The 23,097-nt window shown below is 45.6% G+C and overlaps 1 protein-coding gene across 6 annotated transcripts in view; it reads left to right on the top strand.

Annotated features, from left to right (window-relative positions):
• LEKR1 (leucine, glutamate and lysine rich 1) overlaps positions 1-23,097 on the top strand; it is a 231,856-nt gene that overhangs the window by 201,826 nt on the left and 6,933 nt on the right. For 5 of the 6 annotated variants that reach the window (XR_009261914.1, XR_009261913.1, XR_009261911.1 and 2 more), the window contains 6 exons: positions 8,267-8,385; positions 9,086-9,160; positions 9,909-10,018; positions 15,789-16,038; positions 19,610-19,848; positions 20,981-21,119. The gene's annotated coding sequence lies outside the window, so the exon portion shown is untranslated. The remainder of the gene's footprint in view (positions 1-8,266; positions 8,386-9,085; positions 9,161-9,908; positions 10,019-15,788; positions 16,039-19,609; positions 19,849-20,980; positions 21,120-23,097) is intronic. The other variant, XR_009261912.1, reaches the window with a different exon arrangement.

A 23,097-nucleotide genomic window follows, 5' to 3' on the forward strand; every position in this document is an offset into this window, starting at 1 on the left:
AAGGTGCCCCTCAGTGATCTCTTTTAAAAGTGTTTTCTTGGTTATTTTATCTGACATTTTGGTTATTTTTATCGGGTAAACCTTTTAGCATATCTAGTTCAACCAAATCCTCCAGAGTGCAGTGTATATGCTGAATTGATGACCTATGGAAAGCACTGTGTTGGAAGCAAACAGATGTCTGGGAACCAAAAGGTGGACACAGAAGTGGCCCCACTTACCGTCATTCCAGTGGCCCACTGACATAAGTTTTCCATCTCGTTTCTACAACTGTGGGCCCTGCAGAGTCAGCAGTCCCAGTCTCCAGAGGGGGTGCACTCTCACCCCAAGACACATGGAGAGTCCCACCGAATTACAAGCTACAGCTGTCACCAGGCTCTTTGGGATCCTTTGTGCTCCCTGCACCCAGGTAGCAGGAGGTGAGAAAAGGTGTCACCATGCTGGCAACCACAAAGACTAGCAGAGGTGATAGCAGGTGACTGGGGAAATTTGGAATGGACAGTGGAGGAGAGTGATGATGAGTACAAGTTGTGACCCTAAAACTAACTGCTGTGGCAGGGGCTTTAGTTTGTCCCACTTACTTCCCTTTTCTGAGTTTGTCCTCAGGAAGAGAAGTTCACGGGAACTGCAGTAGCCTGCTCCCAAGACAGCCCCCAACGATCCCTGCCTCTTGATATTCATACCCTTGTGTGGTCCCTCCCACATTGGATCAAGGTTGGTCTGTGCAGCCAATAGAATATGATGGAAGGGATGGTATGTAACTTCCAAAATTAGGTTATAAAAGACTACACCTTCTGTTTTAGTCTCTCTCTCGCATCACTTGCCAACTTGCTACCTACAATTGGTCATGAGACACACAGGCAGCTTTCAGAGAGGCCCACATGAAGAAGAATGGAGACCTCAGGCCAATAGCCAGCAAGAAACTGAGGCCAGCCAGCAATCACATGAGTTCGGAACCAGATTCTTTAGCCCCAGTCAAGTTTTGTGATGACTCCAGCTCTGGCCAACATCTTGACTACAACTTCATGGGAGACCTTGAACCAGAACCATGCAGCTAAGCTACTCCCAGATTCCTGGCTCTTTGAAACTGAATGAGATAATTGTGTTCTTTAAGTTGCTAAGTTTGGGGATAACTTGTTACACAGCAGTAGATGGCAAATACAGGAACCCTGGCAGATCTGTGCCCCAAATGTATAAAGCAAGTAAACCCATGTGGCACAAGGAGCAAACTGTGGCAGCCACATTAGAATGTTATTCACATCTCCAATTAAGTACCTGCTCCAATGGGTAAGAGTTCACTAACAGCCTTCAGCTATTGGAGCCTTCAAGATCTGCCTTGGTTTCCAAGCTGAAGCCATATGCTTCCAGGAAGACCCTGGGCAATAACTGAGAATTGTTATAATTTCTGGCCAGTGCAGGACTGCTCAGTGGGGACTCCCAGTTGACTGCTTGAGACTTACTCAGCTCTGTACCACCAAAGCTCCTTACTGTCTTCTCTTGCTCACAGATGCCTCACCTGCGCTGTAGTCTGAAGGTTTTCCCTGCTCTTTCTCTCTTTTAAGGAGTTTGCCCCAATAAACTACACATACTTCTAGTTCTGTCTTGTGTCTAGTTCCCAGGAGACCTGAGTTTTAACTTTATTATTACCTTTCTTTTATTTATTTTGTTTTGAAATTTTCTTCCCATTGCTGCTTGTGAAGGTACAAGTTTAGCGTAATTATTTTAAATATATTTTTTTCTAATATAAGAATTCAAAGCTAGAGAATTCCTTTAGTCATCTGTTTCTGGGAGAAGCAAATTTATAGAGTGTTTAATGAAAAAAATATTTTTCTGTTTGGAAGAAACCCAGGATATATGTCTTATTTATTTTGATTCTTTGGTTAATTTTAGTCCATAGTAAATTATAACAAACATTGCTATCTAAAATTAATCCTGAAGAATAATGCTGATTTTTAAACAAAATGGTTGTCGATAATTTTTAATTTTGTATCAGTGTCTGTTCATTTATTTATTCCTTGAACAAACATTTATGAAGCTCTTTGTTCCAGTCGTTATGCTCAGGTAGTGAATTAAGAAACATCTTTACCAGATGGTTAATTTTCTTTTACTAAATACTGTAAAAAAAAAAAAATTTAGGGAGATAAAAACCCTGTTTTTCTACAGATCACAATTCAGTATTTGACCATAAAATGTTTCTTGGCCTGGTTTCAGATTGTTCCTAAATAATTCTCCAGTTGAATGAATCCCAGGTTCTCCATCGACCTTGTCATTAATAAACTCTTGACCTCATAATTATTTTGTAAAGAAATAGATGAAATAAGAAATTTCTTCAAGAGATGAAGAACATATTGCCTGTTCAACCAATAATTCACTAATTCATTCAGTGTTGATTCATGGCTTCAGGAAAAGGAAAGGAATATAAAAAAATGACATTAATCAAAAAAGCCTAAGTAAACAGGACAAAAAGTTTTATCCGTATCCGAGCTCTTTGCATTTTACTTACTGTCATCATTGGCCAAGGGCACATACCACACGGCCTCTGCTCTGTTTGCTTTTCCCCACTATGCACATGGCAGAGGCCTGGAAATGTTACCTGTGCTTTGGGCAGGGTGCAAGGCTTGGGAGAGCTCTCCCTGCAGTACCCCAGGTGATAAGGAACTGTGCAGCATGCATTTCTTGTTGAAAGTAAATTTCAAATTAGTCTTGTATGGAGACACCCTTTGATGTTGCTGGGGAAGCATGACAAAGTGGAGGGAGTCAACCCTCTGTCTTTGGTTTGGCATCAGGATCAAGCACTCCATCTATCATCTGCACAACAATAATATTTTGACCTTTATCTCTTTATACAACATTTAGTCAAGAAATGGACTGTAAAGATTTTTTATCACACCCTACCCCTCCCTGAGCTAGATAATTTTTATGCCACGATATCCGTTTTACTTACTTACAATTATTCTTTAATTTTTATGCCCATAATATACTCAAATATGTGGAGTCTCCTTCCACAGTTGGCACTGACTGAATTCCATACCTCATGCATAAGTAACTACCTGGGGTGTGTTTTTAGGAAACAGCTCTGAACTGCCTGTATCTGCCACTTTGCCATGCCTGGGAGAAACAGACTCTCCCTTATTAATCTATGAACAATTTAGAAGGAATGAAAATCAGAGTTTATCAAGTTCATGTTACTATCTTTATGTATTGGCATTTGGAAATGTCTCTAGTCATTGTTTTTCATTATCACACTCTGGCTTTTAAAGCCTCCAAAATAGTCATTTTGGCAAAGGAGCAAATACCAGCAACTGCGCAAAAACAATGGGCCTCCCTTTGTAATGTGATGTGGGGAAAATATTTTTTTAAATTTTCTAACAGGTGCTGGGCTATGAGTCTGACTCATAAAGAGAGTAATTATACCTCTTTTCTGAAGGAACCAGTAGAGAGAGAGCATACTGAAATTAATAAGGAAAGCATGACTTGGCTTCACTCTCTCTATCTGGAGAATTCCTGATCCTGAGAGGTTTTTTTTTTTTGTTTTAAATGAATCATTGCTTCGTGAAGTAGCACAGGAGTGCGTATTTGTCTTTGTGTCAAAAACAAGGACTCTTAGCAAATTGAATCTCATCCTACCTGTAGGCAATTCAAGAAAGATAAAATCTTGAGAGCTTGATAGTGTAGAGCAAGGATAAAGCCTTCTTACAGATTGAACAAAATTCTTACCAGCTTCAACGGACAGATAAAATGCATTTCAGAACCAACGTTCACATAAAGAACTTTTTAGTATTCCAGCCCTCCATACAGGCAGGGTGGTAACTGTGTAAACATGCCGCATTGTGTGAAAATGAGAGCCCATTGATTCTTGTGGAGCTTTAGTGATAGTATGAATCAGAACAAAAACCGCCTTCTCATTCCTTAAGTGGTGAAAGGAAGGTGGGCCAGGCCTGAGGAATGACAATGAGGTACTGTGACAAAGACCAGCTGAAAACAAGGGTGAAAATGGCCAGATAGGTGCACTTTAATTTGAATTGCAAAGGGTAAATGTGTGATGTTGAATATTCAGCACCTGTAGTTCACAGAGGGATATAAAATTGTCCCAAATCCAGTTCAACTCAGGGAAGATTGTGTTCTCACTCTCTTCTCTCTCTCTCACTCACTTTTGGAATATGATATAAAACAATAAAAACAAAACAAAACAAAACAAAACAAACAAAACAGGGGCTGACCAAAAAGGAAATTGCATGGAATTAATTTAAGAAGAAAAATTCCAAAAAGTAGTTGCTAGTCACTATAGCTCCTGGAGTTCCTGCATTTCCTTAAATCATTCTCGGATCACTCTCAGCAGTTTCTTTCCCCAGCCTCTTCACTGATGCACTTTATTCAGCTTCAGTGAACTGACAGGGTTGCAACAGAAGGACACCCACTTACACACAGCAGAGTGTGGGGGATGCCTTCGCAATCTGCGCTGTTTTGCGGCTGACAGTGATACTGAAGATTTGTTGGAGGTTCCCTTGGGCATCAAACAAAATTACAAGCAAATAAATAAAACCTCCATGAAATCAAATCTTGTCACTGGATGTGGAGAAGGACAAGTTAGCATAGACAGCTATCACCTCAACAGGTCATTATTTGAACGGGTATGAGAGTAAGCATGGTATAAGCCTGGAACTTAAAATGAGAAAAGTGTTTATGGAACGAGTTTGGATCCGTGAGTTCATTATTTCTTTTCAGTGACACCTACAACTACAGGGAGTGCAAATAATAACTAAGAATCCATTGTATCCTTTGGTGTTATGGCTGAATTGCATACCTCTCAAGTTCATATGTTGAAGCCCTACTTCCTCCTATGACTGTATTTGGAGATAGAACCTTTTAAGAGCTAAAGTTAAATGAGGTCCTAAGGATGAGACCCTAAATGCAATAGAATTGGTGTCCTTATAAGAAGAGGAAGAGACACCAGTGGTTTGTATGCATAGAGGAAAGACCATGTGAGGCCACAGAAGGCAGCAGTCTGCAAGCCAAGGAGAGAGACCTCAGAGAGACCAAGTCTGCCAACACCTTGATCTTGAACTTGCAGCCTTTAGAGCTGTGAAAAAATAAGTTCCTGTGGTTTAAGCCACCCAGTCTGTGGTATTTTGTTATGGCAGCCCAAATAAACTAAGACATTGGGACACTTTACAGATATAATGCCATCCCACTATGGTATTGAGTTGTAGCCCCAGATCAAGGAAAGGCCAGAATTCCACGGAAGTCTGACATACATACCAAAATTGACCTCTCTGTCAATTTCCATCTCTCTTGTGCATTATACTAATAGCACAAGGCATAAAAGAACCATCCATTAGATTCAGGCTGTTAGGTGCTCTGAAAAGGCAAAAGTGACTCACAGAGCTTCTGCCCTTAACTCTCATCATCTGGAGAAAGACAAGATGAGTCAGTACTCTGATACAGGCTATAAGAAAGGGCTTTTGGAGACAAGAATGAATAGTTTAATTTGGGGGTCAGAATTGTGGGAAGGACAGAAAGGAGCAGGGAAGGTTTCAGAAAGAGGAAGAAGTTTGAGGAAAACTGTTTTGGTATCTATCGGTGTCTAACAAAGCACCCCAGACTACTGGCATGAAAAACCACCAATTTATGCCACTCAGAGAGTCTGTGGGTCAGGAATTTGGATAGAACACAATGTGGGCAGTCTCTTCTCCATACTGTCGGAACCCCAGTTGGCTGGGAGTGACTCAAACAACAGAGTGCTGGAAGCATCCACTTCTAGGATGGCTTCCTGTGCTGCATACCTGGAATGAAGGACAGGTTCAGCTAGAATGTCAACCATAGTACCCCCAGATGACCTCTCCAGTGCTGCAGCCTCAGGGTGGTTGACCTCTTACACTGAGGTCCAGGGCTTCCATATCTGGTGCTCCTAGCACACAAGGCAGAAACTGCGTGGCCTTTTATGGCCTTCCCTCAGAAATCACATAGGAGCATTTCTGCTGCGCTCATTGGTGGAAGCAGTTTCATTTAAAAGGACAGGACACAGACTCCACCTCTCTGTGGAAGGAATAATCAAATATTGTTGCCACATTTTAAAACTGTCACGACCTCGAAGCATGACCAGGATTTCAACAAACCTCATGTACCAAAATTTTATTGACTAAAATTTTTTTCTGATTTCACATGGAATGCACTTTCGTTATTTAAAAGAAAAGAGGGGCACAAATGTCCATCAACAGATAAATGGATAAAGAAGATGTGGCATACACACACACACACACACACACACACACACACACACACACTGGAATATTACTCTGCAGTCAAAAAGAATGAAATCTTGCCATTTGCAACAATGTGGATGGAACTAGAGGGTATTATGTTAAGCAAAATTAGAGAAAGACAAATATCATATGACTTAACTCATATGTGGAATTTAAGACACAAAACAGATGAACATAAGGGAAGGGAAGCAAAAATAATATAAAAACAGGGGAGAGGACAAAACATAAGAGACTCTTAAATATAGAGAACAGAGGGTTGCTGGAGGGGTTTTGAGTAGGGGGATGGGGTAAATGGGCAAGGAGCATTAAGGAAGACACTTGTTGGGATCAGCACTGGGTGTTCTATGTAGGGGATGAATCGCTGGATTCTACTCCTGAAATCAGATTGCACTACATGCTAACTACCTTGGATGTAAATTTTTTAGAAAAGAAAAGAAAAGGAAGGAAGAAAAGAAAAGAAAAAAGAAAGAAAGAGAAAGAAAGAAAGAAAGAAAGAAAAGAAAGAAAGAAAGAAAGAAAGAAAGAAAGAAAGAAAGAAAGAAAGAAAGAAAGAAAGAAAGAAAGAAAGAAAAGAGGGGCACCTGGGTGGCTCAGTTGGTTAAGCATCCAAATTCAGCACAGGTCATGATCTCATGGTTCATGAGTTCAAGCCCTGTGTTGGGCTCTGTGCTGACAGCTCAGAGCCTGGAGCCTGCTTCAGATTCTGTGTCTCCCTCTCTCTCTGCCCCTCCCCCACTGGTTCTCTGTCTCTCTCTGTCTCTCTCTCTCTCTTTCTCAAAAATAAATAAACATTAAGAAAAGAAAAGAAAACCATGGAAAAATATAAGGAAACTCATTTATTATTTCGATAGGCAAGCTATGTGCCTGAGGTCGGTAGAAATTAGAGCTATAATAAGAAGTAAGAAATAATCCCTACTCTCAAAGAGTTTACAGCGTACTAAGCCAAACATACTCACCCCATCAAGAGGTACCACAACTAATATGTTGGTGCAATCCTTCCCAATTTGAATAAAACAAATTGAGATTATCCTGCACATACATTTTTGTGTCCTGGTTTGTTTGTTTCCCCCTGATACACAAGATAGTATGGGAATTTTCCTCGTGGTATTAAATATCCTGCAAAACTGTGATTGATCCTGAATGAACGTAGCATACATCATATGAATAGACCATTGTTTATTTAACCATTTCTCTGCTGCTGGACATTCAGATTGTCTTCAAGTTTTTGCTACTACAAAATGATACCGTAATAAACATGCTTACTCATCTTTATGATCCTCTGATAACTTTCATAGGATAAATCTCAAAATTAGTTGAATTACTATTTCAGAAAGAAGGTTTTAGAAGCTCTTGACTATAGTTTTCCAATTGGGTTTGCAAAAATGCTGTCCTGGTTTACATTTCCCTAGCATAAGTTGGAGGAGCGTCAAGCAGAAGACCATGTGGAAAGCAAGCCTGTTCTCTAGGTATGGGGTAGAGAGATTTGGCCCAGTCTGAATTAAATTAAAAAATACTGAAAGAAACCAGAGGCGGGTTATAAACCACAGTCAACTAATAAGTAGCATGGGCTTGGCAGCTAAGAAGATAAATTCTGGGAAATGATTACTGCAGAGTCAGGGTAAATGTAAAGGCTTCATCGGCTTCTAGCACAGCTTTGGGGTGATGTTCTGAAACCAAGTGTGACTTCAGGGACACTCAGAAACCTAGGTTCATTGTGGGTGTGAGTTAGGTCTCCTTAGGAGGTAAGCGACAGAAGCCAACCCTGGCTAAGCTAAACCCAAAGGGAATTTACTGGAAAAACAGTTGATTTCTCAATGACTGGGAAATCAGGCTCAAAAACCAGAACATAATGGACAGGAACTGGGAAACTCAGTGGGCAGGAAGCAGCATAAAATCGAGGGTCTAAGACACATGGCCTCTTAGCAGGGTCACCTGGGTACACTGCTGTGAATAATGAATAAGCTCCAATTGGTTTCCGTCTTTTGATGACTTGGCTCAAATTTCAGATTCCAGGGAAGGCAAATCCAACCAGCCTCACCAGGTTCAAGCGCTTGCCCTGGGGCCAGGGACAGGAAGGCACCTTGACTAAACAGCTTCCCATGTGTGGGAGAGGTAATTACCAGAGGTAAATCAGGGCACAGCCAGCCCAAACCAAAAACTATCTACGATACCATGTCACCTGGTGGGGGGGAACACCAATACCTAACCCTGAACCCAAATACATTTCCCACCTCTGCCTTCCTACTCCACTCCACCCCACCACATCCCACCACACCGAAGTAGGAATCTGTGGGAATGACAAGAGACCCAGGGACTATTAGACTTTGATTAAAGGTCAAACGGGAAGTTGTAAGTATGAGCCATAATGCATGGTGCTTGCAGGCAGGATGAATAAATAATTAAAACAAATAATCCTGTTCTACCTTGAGAGGCTACCAGAGTATTAGCCTATTCCCCTCCCCACTTCTTTTTTGTTTGTTAATCAGTCTTTGCCTGATTAAAGGCAACCAGAAAACAAGCGGACTGGAAGCAGTCTCAATAGAGGGCCAGAACCAGGCCCTGCACACTGCCTTCGTCTAGGCTAGAGATCCCCTTCTGCCTAGTAAGCCCTATGCAGAAGAGAGAAGCCAAAAGAGATTGTCACCTAGCTTTGTTTGAGGGGGATGCCAAACATGGATCAGGACATGGTGTCATGTTAGGAGGCTGGCTATCCCCAAGAGGACACCCCTTAGGGCAATATCTCCCAGTCTTGTTATTCCTGCTAGCTAACAGTGGATAAAAATGAGGCCATTGGCCCTGAAGTTACCTCTGGTATTTGGGAACAGGAAGAAGAGACCAGATTCCTTCCGCAGATACCTCCATCATCAAGCCAGGCAGTGACAGCATGGCAAAGGGGACAGGTGAGTTTTAAGGACAGAAGCAAAGTAACACAAGTCTGATTGCACTTGGGGGATATGAAAAGTCAGGGTCAGGGAGGAGTTCCTAGGATGGGAGAGTGTCATAAAGGGGAAGAGGTACCCATGAAGAAAGGAGGATGGTCAGGAAATGGCAGAGTCCACTCTTTCTGGAAAGAGGCCAAGAGCCTTGCTTGATCTCAGATCCCCATTGCTTCTGGGGGAAATCATCTTAGGGTGTGACAGATCAGATTTCTTAAAATATTCCCTTTGCATCATCAGGAAGGTAGATAATTAGCTGCTCCCTTGACATGGGTATTAGGGTACAAGGTGGGGAGAGTGGTCCTATACTGGTTGCCAGAGTCAACTTCTATGTTCAAAAGCATATTTAAAAAAACAAAAACAAAACTATAGGATCTTTACATCTGCAGGGCAGTGGCAAGATCTCAAGAGTTCCCGAGAAAACCCTTTCAGCCCCTTTGAGGAGAGTGGGGAGATGTCATTTGTGGGACGGCCTTGCTGATTTGGGGAGGAGTGGCCTAGTCAGTCAGTGGGACCAGGGTCACAGCAGGACCAGAGGGAGCCCTGGGGATAGGAGGGGTTATGGTGGCCCTGCCATATGGAGAATTTAGAAACTGCCACACCATAGGATAAGTGCAAAGACATTTAGGTTCTGATTTTTCTCATGAGGAACACTTCAGTATTTTTTTCTGAAATGCCAAATTATCTCTAATTTTTTTTCTCCATGTTCCAGTGTTTTATTTGCTTTGTGTGTTTGGGGTAACTAAGTGCTGGCCCCATGAAGCCTGACCAGTGGGATTTTGCTAACTGTGAGGAGGCAGCCTGGATATATCACAGCAAGAAGTAAGTCTAGACATGAAGCGTTTCCTGCCTGGCACCTGTGAGTCACCAGGATATCTCCCCAGGGAAGAAAATGTCCATCCTGGACAGGCTCTGTGTCCCCCATGGGGATTCTCCAGGGGAAGCCCTCAGCCCCTTCTGAGGAGGCAAAGGCTGAAGGACCAAGAACTGGCTAGATATCTGAAGAGGCATCTGGGATAGACTATCACCCAGAACCTCTGCTCTGAGACCCTTAGTCCCACTCAGGGGGCCCCACGGCCAGAGTGTTCTATACTCACCCTTCAAGCTCTGGGGCCTGGGCTCTCCTGGGGCCAGCCTTCCTCCACGGAGGCCCTTCTCTGCCTTTGCCTGAGCCCAGCCCTACCCTCCTTCCTGCCCAGACCATTCCCACTTCTGAATTTATGTGGCACTTAAGTTCTTCCGACCTCTCAGCTGCTTTGCTGGTAGTTACCTTTTCTTTTTGATTTTTCATGTTTTAGTCTTCTGTCTAAAATCTGTCGTATGTTCCATGAGGCCAGGAATAATGTTTTCTTACTTCTCTGTGTGTCCCCCACACATCCTGACACAGAGTAGGTGCTCCTCTGTGTCCCTTTCTCCTCCAAAACCTTTGCTGATAACAGTTATATATCACGTTCACGCATTATCCAGACCAATGGTTCTAATCTTTCCAGGGTAATCATATTTCTTGAGAATATTGTGAAAGCGGTGACCCTCTCCCCAGGAAGATGCACATAATCATGTAGAAGCAAAATGCTCGTGCTAGTAATTTCAGGGCTTTGCAGCCCCACTGAAACCTGGCCAGCAGTTGACTAAGCTAAGAGCTGCTGTTTGGGGGCACCTGGGTGGCTTGGTCAGTTAACCGTATGACTTCGGCTCAGGTCATGATCTCACAGTTCATGTGTTCAAGCCCCACATTGGGTTCTGTGCTAACAGCTCAGAGCCTGGAGCCTGCTTCAGATTCTGTGTGTCTCTCTCTCTGCCCCTTCCCTGCTCATGCTCTGTCTCTCTCCTCTCTCAAAAGTAAATAAACATTAAAAAACAAAACAAAACAAGAGCCTCTGTTTAAACTGGTTCTTTCAACCATGCTGCAAGGCAGCTGCCACGGGCATTATGACCTGTGCCTTGCAGGTGGGAAAAGTGAAGCTGGGAGAGAGACTCCTTCAGTCTCTCTGCTCTGAGTGCAGAGTGCGTGCCTCCTCGCCTGGGGTCCCCATCTCCTTTGATATCTGTTTGGCAGATTTGCCCTCAGAAGTGCAAAGCCAACATGAGAAATACCTCTTCAGTCAGTATCTGTGCGTCAGCGCAGAAACTTTCATTCCTGTCATTCTTGCTTTTGTTAGGATGTCTGGCTTCTAATGGAACAGTGCCTTGCAAAGGCCAGCTGCATCCCTTGCCAGTGAGTTTCTCTCCTGGTGTCAGAGAGGAGGGTGGGATATCAACAAGCTGCTTGTTGCCTCGAATCTTTGACTTGCTTATCAGAGGTCCCCAGCCGGCTCCCCCAGGCCAAATGCAGGATGTCAAATGTGAGAGCAGCCAGGGGCTATTCCTGTGGCAGGCAGACCTTCTCATCTCTGGGCCCGAGAGGCCCTGCGCCAAACCCCAGGCCTTTGCTCAGCCGTCCACCCTCCACGGGCCCCAGGGCCCCAGCCGGTAAATGATGTGATGAGGAAGGAGTCATGCCCGAAGGGGCCTTACGTTACGTTCTACTGTCTGCGTGCAGTGCAGCGTGGGAAAGGAACGTCCCTCTGCGGTCATTAACACGCTGGGCCTCAGTCACCACATCCAAAATCAATCTTTACTGTCTCGATGAGGGAAAACAACAATCCCACAGCTCCTCCAGGCCCTGGACCTTGAGTGAATTCTGGCCACCTGGGCATCCCCCAGACTCAGCTCCTGACTTGACAGAGTGTAATAGCTTCAGAAAGTGGTGGCTTGTTCCAACACCGTTTGCCGTGTTTGAGCAAATGCACTTCTTCACAGCTCCACCTGTCTGTCGGCGGCTCTGTGACTGATGGATGGCCCCAGCACCCAGAGGCCCGGTGGTCATACACGGGGGTTACCTCCCTGCACACCAAATTGTTCAACCACCTCTACCCACGGCTCCGGGGCTTGTCCCAGAATAGGTGTGCACCTCTCCTGAGTTTGGATGTGTTCGCTTATTAAGCAGTGAACACAACCCGCTAAGGAAAAATATGTCTTTTGTTTCATTTTGTGTTACCTTTCTCCTTTGTGCTCTTGCTGGTATGACCCCAGGCTCCTCCTAGTAGCTGTTGTGCTGTCTCCAAGGCTACAACCTCCCCCCAAAAGATACTCATATTTCTCAGAGGAAGAGCCTTATCCACTTATCTGTTTCCCCACCTCACTGAAGAAAATTCCAGTGTTTGGGGTGTCTGGGTGGCTCAGTCGGTTAAGCATCTGACTTCTTCGGCTCAGGTCATGATCTCCCAGTTCATGAGTTCCAGCCCCGTGTCGGGCTCTGCCCTGACAGCTTAGAGCCTGGGCCCTGCTTTGGATTCTGTGTCTCCTTCTCTCTCTCCCCCCCTCCCCCACTTGTTCTCTCTCTCTCTCTCTCTCTCTTTCAAAAATAAACATTAAAAAAAAAAGACTTAAAAAAAAAAAGAGAAAATTCCAATGTTTGACTAGCTGTCAGGACAAAACATGTGGCCAGAACGTATAAGTAGCTGCCTGATGCTGAGGTATGAAAACAGTGATGACTTATAGGAACAAGGGGTAGGTCTGTGAGGGAGCCTCACCAGGGAGCGGCTCACCTCATACTTCCTCTCTGCCTCCTCAGGGACTCTCCTATCTCAGTGGTTCTCGACCAGGGACAGTTCTGCCCCCAGGGGACAGTGACGGTGGTGATATTCTTGGCCGTCACAACTTGGGAGGCAGGGGAGTGCTACCAGCGTCCAGTGTGTAGAGGCCAGGGATTCTGCTAAACCCCCTACAGCACACAGGACAGCCCTCCACAGCAAAGAATGATCCAGCCCAAATGTCACTTGTGCTGAAGTTGAGAAACCCTGACATCAAGTCAGCCACTCCTACTTTCATACAACATTCCAAGTAATCTGTGGCATATACACACACATCTGGAGATCCAGCCCTAACTTCCCTGAATCCACAGCTCCCTGGGGACCCTCCCACCCTGGTTCAGAATCTCTGCCTTGGTTACAGCTTAAGCCTAAATGACCTCAAGTTCCCCTGTCAAAAATGCACCCCTCTTCATTTCAACATCCCCAGTGCTGTATCATTTGCCCCACTTTAGGGCAGGCCTACCCAGGAAACAGCCTGGTTTTCTTCCTAAGGGCCTCCCTAGTTTATAATAGCAAATGGATTATTTCCTTAATGCAAGTCCACTCACTATGTGACTCAGACGGTTGTTTTGTCAGGTCATGAGATGGAGGAAACAAACAGTGGGGAAATCCCAAATCCTTAGCCACCCCATTTCCCAAAGTAAGCCCTACCCTTGGTCCTTAAAAGGCATTTGCAGCCTTCTATCTGCAACAAATGAACTAAAAAGACAGATGTGTAAAAACCAGATCCTTTTTGTTGGACAACAGAAATACTTCACAAGATCCTTTTACAGCATCCAGTAATCATTTACTCATCTTTTGCTGGACCCGGAGATAGTCTCCTTCTCAGAAGAAAGACACCTTCCTATAAAACCGCCTTGGGCGGAACCCTTGGCAGGGAGAAGAAAGCAGTGAGATCTTTCCCGGGCATGGCTCCTAGGGATTGGTGATATCCTTAGAGATAGCCCCAATCTGGGTCACAGTGGTGCTGGACGGCTGCCTCCCTCCCACCCCTGAGAAACTCAGGCCTTCCTATAGGTTTTCAGGCTCCTGGTCGCTGGCTGTCTGCAGGAAGCTGGCTGTGTATTTGCACTGGAGGTGAGCACTCAGGCAGATGCACTGGGCTGTCGCTGGTTCATGTTTCTTTGGAGCAGACACAGGTATGCATCAAATCTGCTACGTGTGGCCTTGTCAAAACAAAGAGACATCTTTTGGCATATCACATTTACCCCAGCTTTCTAGCACTCCTGGTGACACAGGAGTGATTCACCAAAAATAAACAGTGTCCATGTTATGCTGAGGATCTGTGTCCACCTTGGGTTTCCAGTCTTGTGGGGAGCAGCCTGCGTCCTTGTTTTCCTTTCTTCCTGAGCCTGATCCTTTGAAGGTGCTTGGCGGCTTACAGGGACCTCATGTTGGACTGTGAGTTTAAAAAAATTTTTTTTAATGTTTATTTATTTTTGAGACAGAGAGAGACAGAGCATGAACAGGGGAGGGTTAGAGAGAGAGGGAGACACAGAATCTGAAGCAGGCTCCAGGCTCTGAGCACAGAGCCCGACGTGGGGCTCGAACTCACGGACCGTGAGATCATGACCTGAGCCGAAGTCGGATGCTTAACCGACTGAGCCACCCAGGTGCCCCTGGACTGTGAGTTTAAACTACAGATGTTTGTCAGAAGTGCCCCAAGCGGCCTGGGATGTCCTGCTCAGAGCTAGCATTTACCAAGTGTCGACTCTTGCAAGGTTTAATTATGTCACTGATTGAGTCCTCACAAGGATCCTGTGCTCGTTTTGTAAGACAGAAACTCCACTTCACCACACCTGAGCCAGGTAGACCAGCTTAGGATTAGAGACCAAATACCCTCACTCCCCAACCCCGTTTGAGCATCCATCAAGCATTTGCTCTCTGACTGGTTTGATTTTTCAAGGATGTTGCTATTTGAAATGCTAGGCCTCCCAGTAGGAAGATGCCACCAGGGAAATGGAAACCTTGAGCGTGGCTGGCCTGGGGTGGTAAACAGCCAGCGGGTGGTGGGGAGCAGTGGGCTGCGGGAAATGCCAATCAGCTGTGCCAGCAATTCTGCTTCTATTTCCCCAAGAAAAGCTGAAATCTAGGATTTGGTTTAGTGGGTTTTTTTTTTTTTTTTTATGGGAAATCCTCTAGTTTTACATGTTGACAGTTGATTTTAAAAACAAACATGGGGCGCCTGGGTGGCGCAGTCGGTTAAGCGTCCGACTTCAGCCAGGTCACGATCTCGCGGTCTGTGAGTTCGAGCCCCGCGTCAGGCTCTGGGCTGATGGCTCGGAGCCTGGAGCCTGTTTCCAATTCTGTGTGTCTCCCTCTCTCTCTGCCCCTTCCCCGTTCATGCTCTGTCTCTCTCTGTCCCAAAAATAAAAAAAAAAAAAAAAAAAAAAAACATTGAAAAAAAAAAAATAAAATAAAAACAAACAAAACAGGGGCGCCTAGGGGGCTCAGTAGGTTAGCATCTGACCCTTGATTTTGGCTCAGGTCATGATCCCTTGGTTCATGAGTTTGATCCCTGTGTCAGGCTCTGCGCTGACAGTGAGGAGCCTGCTTGGGATTCTCTTCCTCTCTCTCTCTCTCTCTCTCTCCCTTTCTTTCTGCCCCTCCCCCACTCTCTCTCTCTCTCTCTCTCTCTCTCAAAAAAAAATAAATAAATAAATAAACTAAAAAAAAAAGCAAAACACAAACAAAACAAAACTTGTTTAATACCCTGCAGGTGAAATAACACGTTTGTGAGCTGGTTTGCAATTTATAGGTTAGGCTTTCTGCTAGATACGAAAATTCAAACACAGACTAGAACGGGACCCCCTTTTTTTTGTCGTTGTTCATGAAATGCACTTTTTATTAGAATGCATTAAAATTTTCAAAAATTCAGAACAAAGTTCTAAAGATATAAATGCTTAGGTATTTTTGTCACTACATTAATTTATCATATTAACATCGCCTTCTATTCCTAGGACGGTTTCCACAGGGCACGAAGCTGGAGGGTGTTATCTCTGTCACTGTTCACGAGGCAGCGGTGAGGTAGGCACCATTACTTCCACGGGTGCTCACAAGGACCCTGAGGCTGGGAGAAGCCCAGTGACTAACTCAAACCCCATGACCATGCGCTGGCAGCCTAAAACCCAGCAGGGCTTTCTGACTCTGACTGTGCTTTGCATTCAGTAAGCCCTGATTTTAGTTTCCCCCACCAGTACGACTATACCGGTAAGTATTCTTCACTCCAGCCACATAATTTTTTCCCAAGTGAGCTCTGGTCATTAAGCAGAAAAGAAGTCATGAACACTCCTTGAAGCTAGCTTTCTTTTTAAGGACCGATAAGGTAGAAAGTGATGTCTCTTCCCCTGGGGTGGGAGGACCTAAGAGTGAGTGGAAGGGGAAAACTGAATGTCCCACAAATGTTTGCAGCACTGGGGTATGCTCTGGGAAGGGGCCCTGTAGCTTTTCCAGATGGTGTCCAACTTCCTTGGAGCGAGCAAGGCCCATGCAGGTTTGACTCCAGACCTTGATCTTTATCCATACTGAATCATAACTTAGGCAACCTTCCTAGATCCGCAAAGCGATTTGTCCCCAATGCCTTTGTTCCATCAGGACAATGTAACTCAGGCCGTTTTGCATCAGGAACTAGTCACCACCAACTAATTTGCTCTAATCCCTTGCTTATCAATCCTTATTAAAAGGGACCATTGGAGTTCCTGCAGGACAGGCCTCCACAGTTGTTACAACTTGGATCAGCCCTCGGATCCCAATTGGTTTCTTCTTAAAAGGCTCAAGCCCTTTTATCCTGTAATGAATGTTGCAAAACACTGTTGAACAAAATATAATCTTTTCATGAGGTAGTCATTACCTCATGCTAACCATTACATGTTAATATGTAGAGAGAATAAAATAAAGCAGAGGCATTTCTCCTGTTAAGAAGGCTTTCTGGGTGGTGTGAGAACCTTCCCATATAAGGTACTTCTCACCAGGTGGTATAAAGAGCATCCGGGCCTAGAAGCTGACCCATTTCATCACCTTTGCAACTGTTTGTGGGAGACAATGTGCAGAGAATGTTTATTATTGGAGGGAGACCTGAAAGACAACATCAAGGGGAACCACAGTGCACATACGGAGTCGAGTGGCCTGGAATTTGATACCCAGCCTTGCACTAGCTCACGGTGTGGCTGGAGACAAGTCGAGCTCCTCATCTCTCAGACAAAATGACCCCTGGGAGCAGGAAGGGCAAAGTGGAAAGGGCAAACAAGAATAACATCTACTAAGAGCCCAATGAGCTGCCCGGTCGCATTGCTGGTATTATTACATGAGGCCTCGCATGTAATGCTCACAATAGGACATCGGGATCCATGCCCCAGGCCACGTGACTTGTGGGTGGTGTGGCCAGAGTCCAAAGCTGGATCTAGCAGACCCTAACATTGAGCTCTTTCCACAACTCAGTTCAGCACTTCTCAGACTCTGCCAATGAAGCATCTTCAGCAAGAGGAAAGACTAAAATACCTTGGATTTGTTTGTTCGGAGCTCCCACAACAAAGTACTACAAACTGAGTGGCTTCGACAATGGAAATGGATTGTCTCACAGTTCCGGAGGCCAGAAGTCTGAAATCAATGTGTTGACTCCGTTGGTTCCTTATGAGCCTATGAGAAAGAATATATTCCAGGCCCCTTCCCCAGCTTCTGGGGGTTTGCTGGCAATCTTTGGCACTCTTTGGCTTGTAAACACATCATCCGCATCTCTGCCTCCATCTTCACATGGCATTCTCCCTGTGTGCGTGTCTATGTCCAAATGTCCCCCTTTTTGTAAGGACCTACGCTACTCCAGTATGACCCCCCTAAACTAATTACACCTGCCATGACTCTCTTGCCCAAATTGGTTCACATTCTGAGGTAGTAGGGTTTAGGACTTCAACAGATTTGGTGGGGCTCAATTCAACCCATAACACTACCCACTGCAGGACCCTGACAGGGTACCTAATGGCATTAGCCATAGCATAACATGTCTTTGAAGTGTTGTGCATTACCTTTAAATTCATGAAACGGAGTGCTCTACTCCATTGTTACATCACCATTTAATACAAAAACATTTCCCAAAAGTCTGTGAGTAAAATTAGTGATCCACAAAGCTGCTCCATGTTGATCCTAGGGATCCAAGACCCCATTGCCGGGCCCCTATCCCACATTTTTTCGTGTCCTTAGAGGATATTCATACCAAATATGGAAGGCCCCCAAAGCAGAGACACTTGTAAGGAGGCAAAGGCACTTTGCCTTTAACCTAAACAGACATGAAGACTGTTGACTTAGGGCTGAACAATTCACATGAAACCATGTGAATTAAATACACAGAGAAAATATGGAGCATCCCTGACCAAAACCAACCAGGAAGCAGACCAGTGTGGAAATGCTCGCAGAGAGCCCTGTTGGAACTGCATGGCTGTTTTTCATTCTCTTCTCTTTCCTTTTTAAAGGAAATCAGCGTCATATAAGCACTGTTCATCCTGTTTCCCCAGCACAATGGCTTTTGAAGAACATGCTTTTGAAGTGCAGGTACCGTGGTGTTCGGGGACAAAGATGACGGTTGTGGCAGTAATAGGCTTCGTAACACACTGATCAGATTCATATTTTTCTATTACAGTAAATGTGCCTCTAGTAATAGAACTTACCAGCAACACTAACCATGGCCACGCTGTTCTTTTATTTCCAAAGAAATAACAGTTTCAAAAGTAATAAAGGACTCTGACAAAGGCCTAGCAATGGGAGCCAGAATGACTCAGTGGCAAGAAGGCCTTCTCGGTGTGGCTAGTTTATGGCCCCGCTTGGTTGATGACAGGAAAGCTGGTTGAGCCGATGCTTTTCCACACCCTGAGGGCCGGCCATCAGGCCTACGGGGGCTGCACTCTTACCCGAACTCGAGCCAGAGACAGCCTCTGGTGGACAGAACTCAAAAGGCAGCACCAGGAACCTTGACAGCATGGAAAAAGAGACGGTGTTCTGCTTTCATCGCTTGAAAACATGGAGGCCACAACGTTCCTTACTTTTTCCTCTCTGTTAGGGGAAATGACAAACTTTACAAAGGCATTCGCCGTCCACTTAGAAGAAATATCTATCAAAGTTTGACACCAATCAAGGAGAAGACCTCTCCAAAGAAGGGGTATCCCGCAGGGTATGGCCAGCGGACAAGCCTGGAGAACAAACCCAATCTGGGTTATTGCTCAGGGCAGCCATGAGCCTGGAGCTGCATGGCTAGAAGTCCCTACCGATCACTGAGTTCTAGAAGCTATGCTAAGCAAGCACAGAATGCCAAGAGGCACTCCGGGGAGACTCAGTGTTAGCAAATGTGGGTGACAAGACCCCCGAGTAAATTGTGTGAGGATGGAAGAGGGGGATCCGAAAGGGAAGGAGGGCAGGGGAGTCTGCGGAACTAGAGCCTGCCGGGGCACTCAGCCCCCTTCGGCAAGAAAGCAGCTCTCTCAGGGCAGCAAGGGGCAATTCCCATCTCTGGGGAGATGAGCTTTTCTCAGAAGCCAGGCGATTTCATCAGGTTTTTCCACAGCCCAGAGAGAATATCTCATGAGATTGCCCCACTCCACTCCCTCTGTGCTAATGTCACATTTGCCAGACCTATTGCAGTTTCCTGGTCATCCTGGTAACGGGAGGCAATGCTGGGAAGGTGTCCACTCAGGACAGGCAACAGGCACTGGGCCTCAGGACACTGACATTTAAATGGAGCAGAAACTGTAAATGATTTCTAAAGATCATGCTGTCTCTCCATTCTCTCTCCTCTCAGATCTCCGCCTGCCAGCTCTCTCTCCAGCCAGCCCACAGGGGTCATCTCCTTGGCAGCTGAGGCAGACAGAAGGGGCCAGACACTCAGCCAGGGCCTGGAGCCCACTGGCCCCGGGGCCCCACGTGCACTCTGGACCACATCTCATGCTGCCCGCCCTGCATTCCAAACCCCGGTCACAGCTCCAGAAAGATGCACATTTTAAAGCAGTACTATTGTCTGGCTTGTAAGCCTAGTTTCTGGTAAGTTCAGTGTGTGTGAATTATTGCCCCAACAGCTTATTAATGCCAGGGAAGAGACAGAAATCTAGTTCATGGATGGGGGAAGTGGAGGAGCAGACCCCCAGGCACAGTGCCCCCCAGGCTCTGGGACAGCAGGTGGCCCTGCCACCTCCGACTAGCTGTCCCTCCTAACAGTTTCTCATGTGCCCCTCAAAGTTTTCTGAAAGCCACCGGAATTCCCCAAACAAGATGGGACTGAGCCACAGAAAGCAGGACTCAGCCCAGTGGTAATAGTGGGGGGGGGGGGGGGGGGGGAAGAAAAAAAAAGGCCCTTAGGGGGAAAAGGGGGACAAAGTGGTGAAGTAGTGTAAAATTTAAATGCATTTGGGAGACTCGCCCCAAAATGACTAGGGCAGAACATCACGCTGGTTACATTAAAAAACAGAAGCAAAAACAAACCAATAAAAACTGGGAAGAGAGGAAGAACCCCTGGTTATGATGCTCATTCCCTTCCCTCCAGTCCTCATCCCACATAGTACTGGCTCCTAACCAGCGTGTTTGCTCCCCTCCCAAAGGGGACCTTTGACAAGCCAGGAGACACGTTCAGTGGCTGCACTGGGGGACGCTTGTGGGGCATCTTAAGGGTGGAGACGAGGCCTGCTGCTAACCAGCTTCCAGAACACACGCACCGCAGCCACCACGACTAAGTCGTCAGGCTCAAAGCATTCCGAGTGCCCCTGTTGAGAAACCTCGCCTGCAGAGAATGATTCTCTGGTCTCTCGGCAACCCACTTGCAGCCACACCATTCAAAATGTATGTGGGCGATTCATAACGAGGGAGGGTGCAGTAGTCTGGGAACAAACACAAATTCCCAGACCGGTAACCGTGAGTTCTAAGAGGATCAACGATCAGCTGTAGTGAGTGATTCACTTTTCTGACCACCAGGAAAGAAGACCACCATCTCCAGAAGTCCCTCAAGAGTCCAGCCACTGGTGGTTTTATTGTCCAGTGATATAGGTCAAGGGAGTTCCATGGAACCTCGGTCCCCTAAGAGTTTACAGAATGAGACAGATAGCAAAGACAGGGCAGCTAGCTAGCTAGCTAGATTCTTTTTTTTTTTTTTTTTTTTTTAATTTTAGGGAGGGGGAGAGAGAGAGAGAGAGAGAGAGAATGAATCTCAAGCAGGCACCACGCCGAATGTGACCTTGGGATCATGACCTGAGTGGAAATCAAGAGTCAGCTGTTCAACCGACTGAGCCACCCAGGTGCCCTGACCCAGCAGCCATTTAAAGGTTAGATGCACAAAGAGCAAAACTGAAATACAGGCCACACCAATGGTACATTACGGAACAGGCGGAAGCTGAGCATAATGCTGAGAAATGCTGGGGGGGGGGGAGTTGGGGAGGGGGAGATACAGTTATCATAGGTAAGTAAGGTGGCATCCAAAGGATGTCAGAGAAGGCGAGGAAAGCATCCATCACACCTCCCTTTCCTCGTACTTTCACTAAAACTCTCACCGTGTCCCGTGCTTCGGGGCATGCAGACACAGAAGGCACCATCCCCGTGCTCCAAACACCTGCAGTCAGGTGAGAGTGATAGGAATTGTGCACAAATAAGCAAATGACAAAAATGTCATTTTGAGAGGCACAGCAGGCATGTGCAACAATGTTCGGTGAAAGGGGTGATGCCTGCATGCGGCAGAACTCTCACATGACCTGGGCCTTGGAGCATGAGCCTGCGGGTGGGAGGTGAGTTTCCCCCGGCAGTCCAGAGTTACAGGGGGGTTAGGTGTCCTGCGGCCAAAATCTCTGTAAAGAGGGTTTGGGCTTAAAGCGTTAGTCCTGGCTTGTCTTCTGGTCACTGAACAAAACCCCCTGTGCTTCATTTTTCTCTCTTTCCTATTTCCAAGCAAAAAGACCATACCTACTCTTATTAGGAATCACGGGCTAGGAGGAGCCCTGTGGAGCTTAATGGCGAAACTACCCACATTGGCGAGGTTCCAGGCAGATGCTAGTGGTTACAACCCACAGGCTATCAGGTGTTGTTTCCTCTCCGGTGCGTCTGCCTCACTCGGTAACAGCGACTCAGAAAACTACCCAGGCGAAAAGTCAGATGCTTTGAAGATGTACTAATATTTCAACAGCCCAAACGTTCTCCAGGACCAAATCTTTACCAGAGCTACTAACAAGTAGTCAGATGGACTGCCCTGTGCACTTTCTCCTCTGACAATGAACTCAGAGAGAGGTCAGCAGCCGGACACAGAAAGAGGAGAAGGGTCCTGAATACACACAGACAGTTTAATCACCCGTGAAGAAATCCAAGAGTTGACTGAAAGTGCTTTGTCAGGAAGAGTAGAGAGGCCCCTGCCCTCAGAGAAAGGCGAGGAAGGCTGGAGGTCGCCTGGGCAGCAGAGATGGTGGCAGACCAGTGAGGCCACCGTGGAGACACCAAGGGCCTGGTGGGAAGGTCAGTGGGAAGACTCAGAAACAGGAGGGCAGGGAGAGCCAGCACTCTCCAAAGGACCTGGCAAACAAAAGTTCCCTAGAAAGAAGATCAAAATTTAGCTCAGTAGGAAGGGAAGACATTATTTTTAAAACCACCATATTTACTTAAGAGTATTCCTTCAAGTGTATGTCATTCCTGATTCCAGACTCCTCAGAATATTTGAAAGACTGGTTTATTCAGGCTACATCAATGTCCCTTACTTACATTTAAAAAATCAAGGTCAAGCTATGTTGATATGTGAAAGGGAATTTAGATGAATGGGGGCCAACTCCCAGGCTCTGGCCTTGTAATTACTTTCTTTGTAAGCCTGAATACCCAATCAGATGGATGCCTTCTCCACTCTTTTTGTCATATTTATGGAATACCTTTAAACAATGGAATCTGGAAACTCCAGCAACATCTGTGTCCAAATATATCCAAGCCTGTTTATGTTTTTAATTGGAAATCCAACAATTTTAGATGAACTAATCCATGGTATCGTTGGAAGTGCATATTTTTTACGTAATTCTTGAGAGCAGTTTGCAAACCATTAAAGTAACTCGGCATCATGCTTTATCTTCAAAAGATATCTCTCAACTGTGATTACTATCGGAATGAAATCAGGGGTAGCGTTCAAAAAAGACTGCAGCATGCAAGGTTTGCAGAAGAATTCTGACTCCACTGGAAAACCATTGCTTTTAGGCCAGTTCTTCCATTCGCCTTGGCTCATGGTTGGTTTGTTCTCATTCCAATTAAAGATGCGATTCACTGAAGAGTCTTTAACTT

The sequence above is a fragment of the Neofelis nebulosa genome, chromosome 5 (assembly GCF_028018385.1).
Source record: "Neofelis nebulosa isolate mNeoNeb1 chromosome 5, mNeoNeb1.pri, whole genome shotgun sequence".
Lineage (NCBI taxonomy): Eukaryota > Metazoa > Chordata > Mammalia > Carnivora > Felidae > Neofelis > Neofelis nebulosa.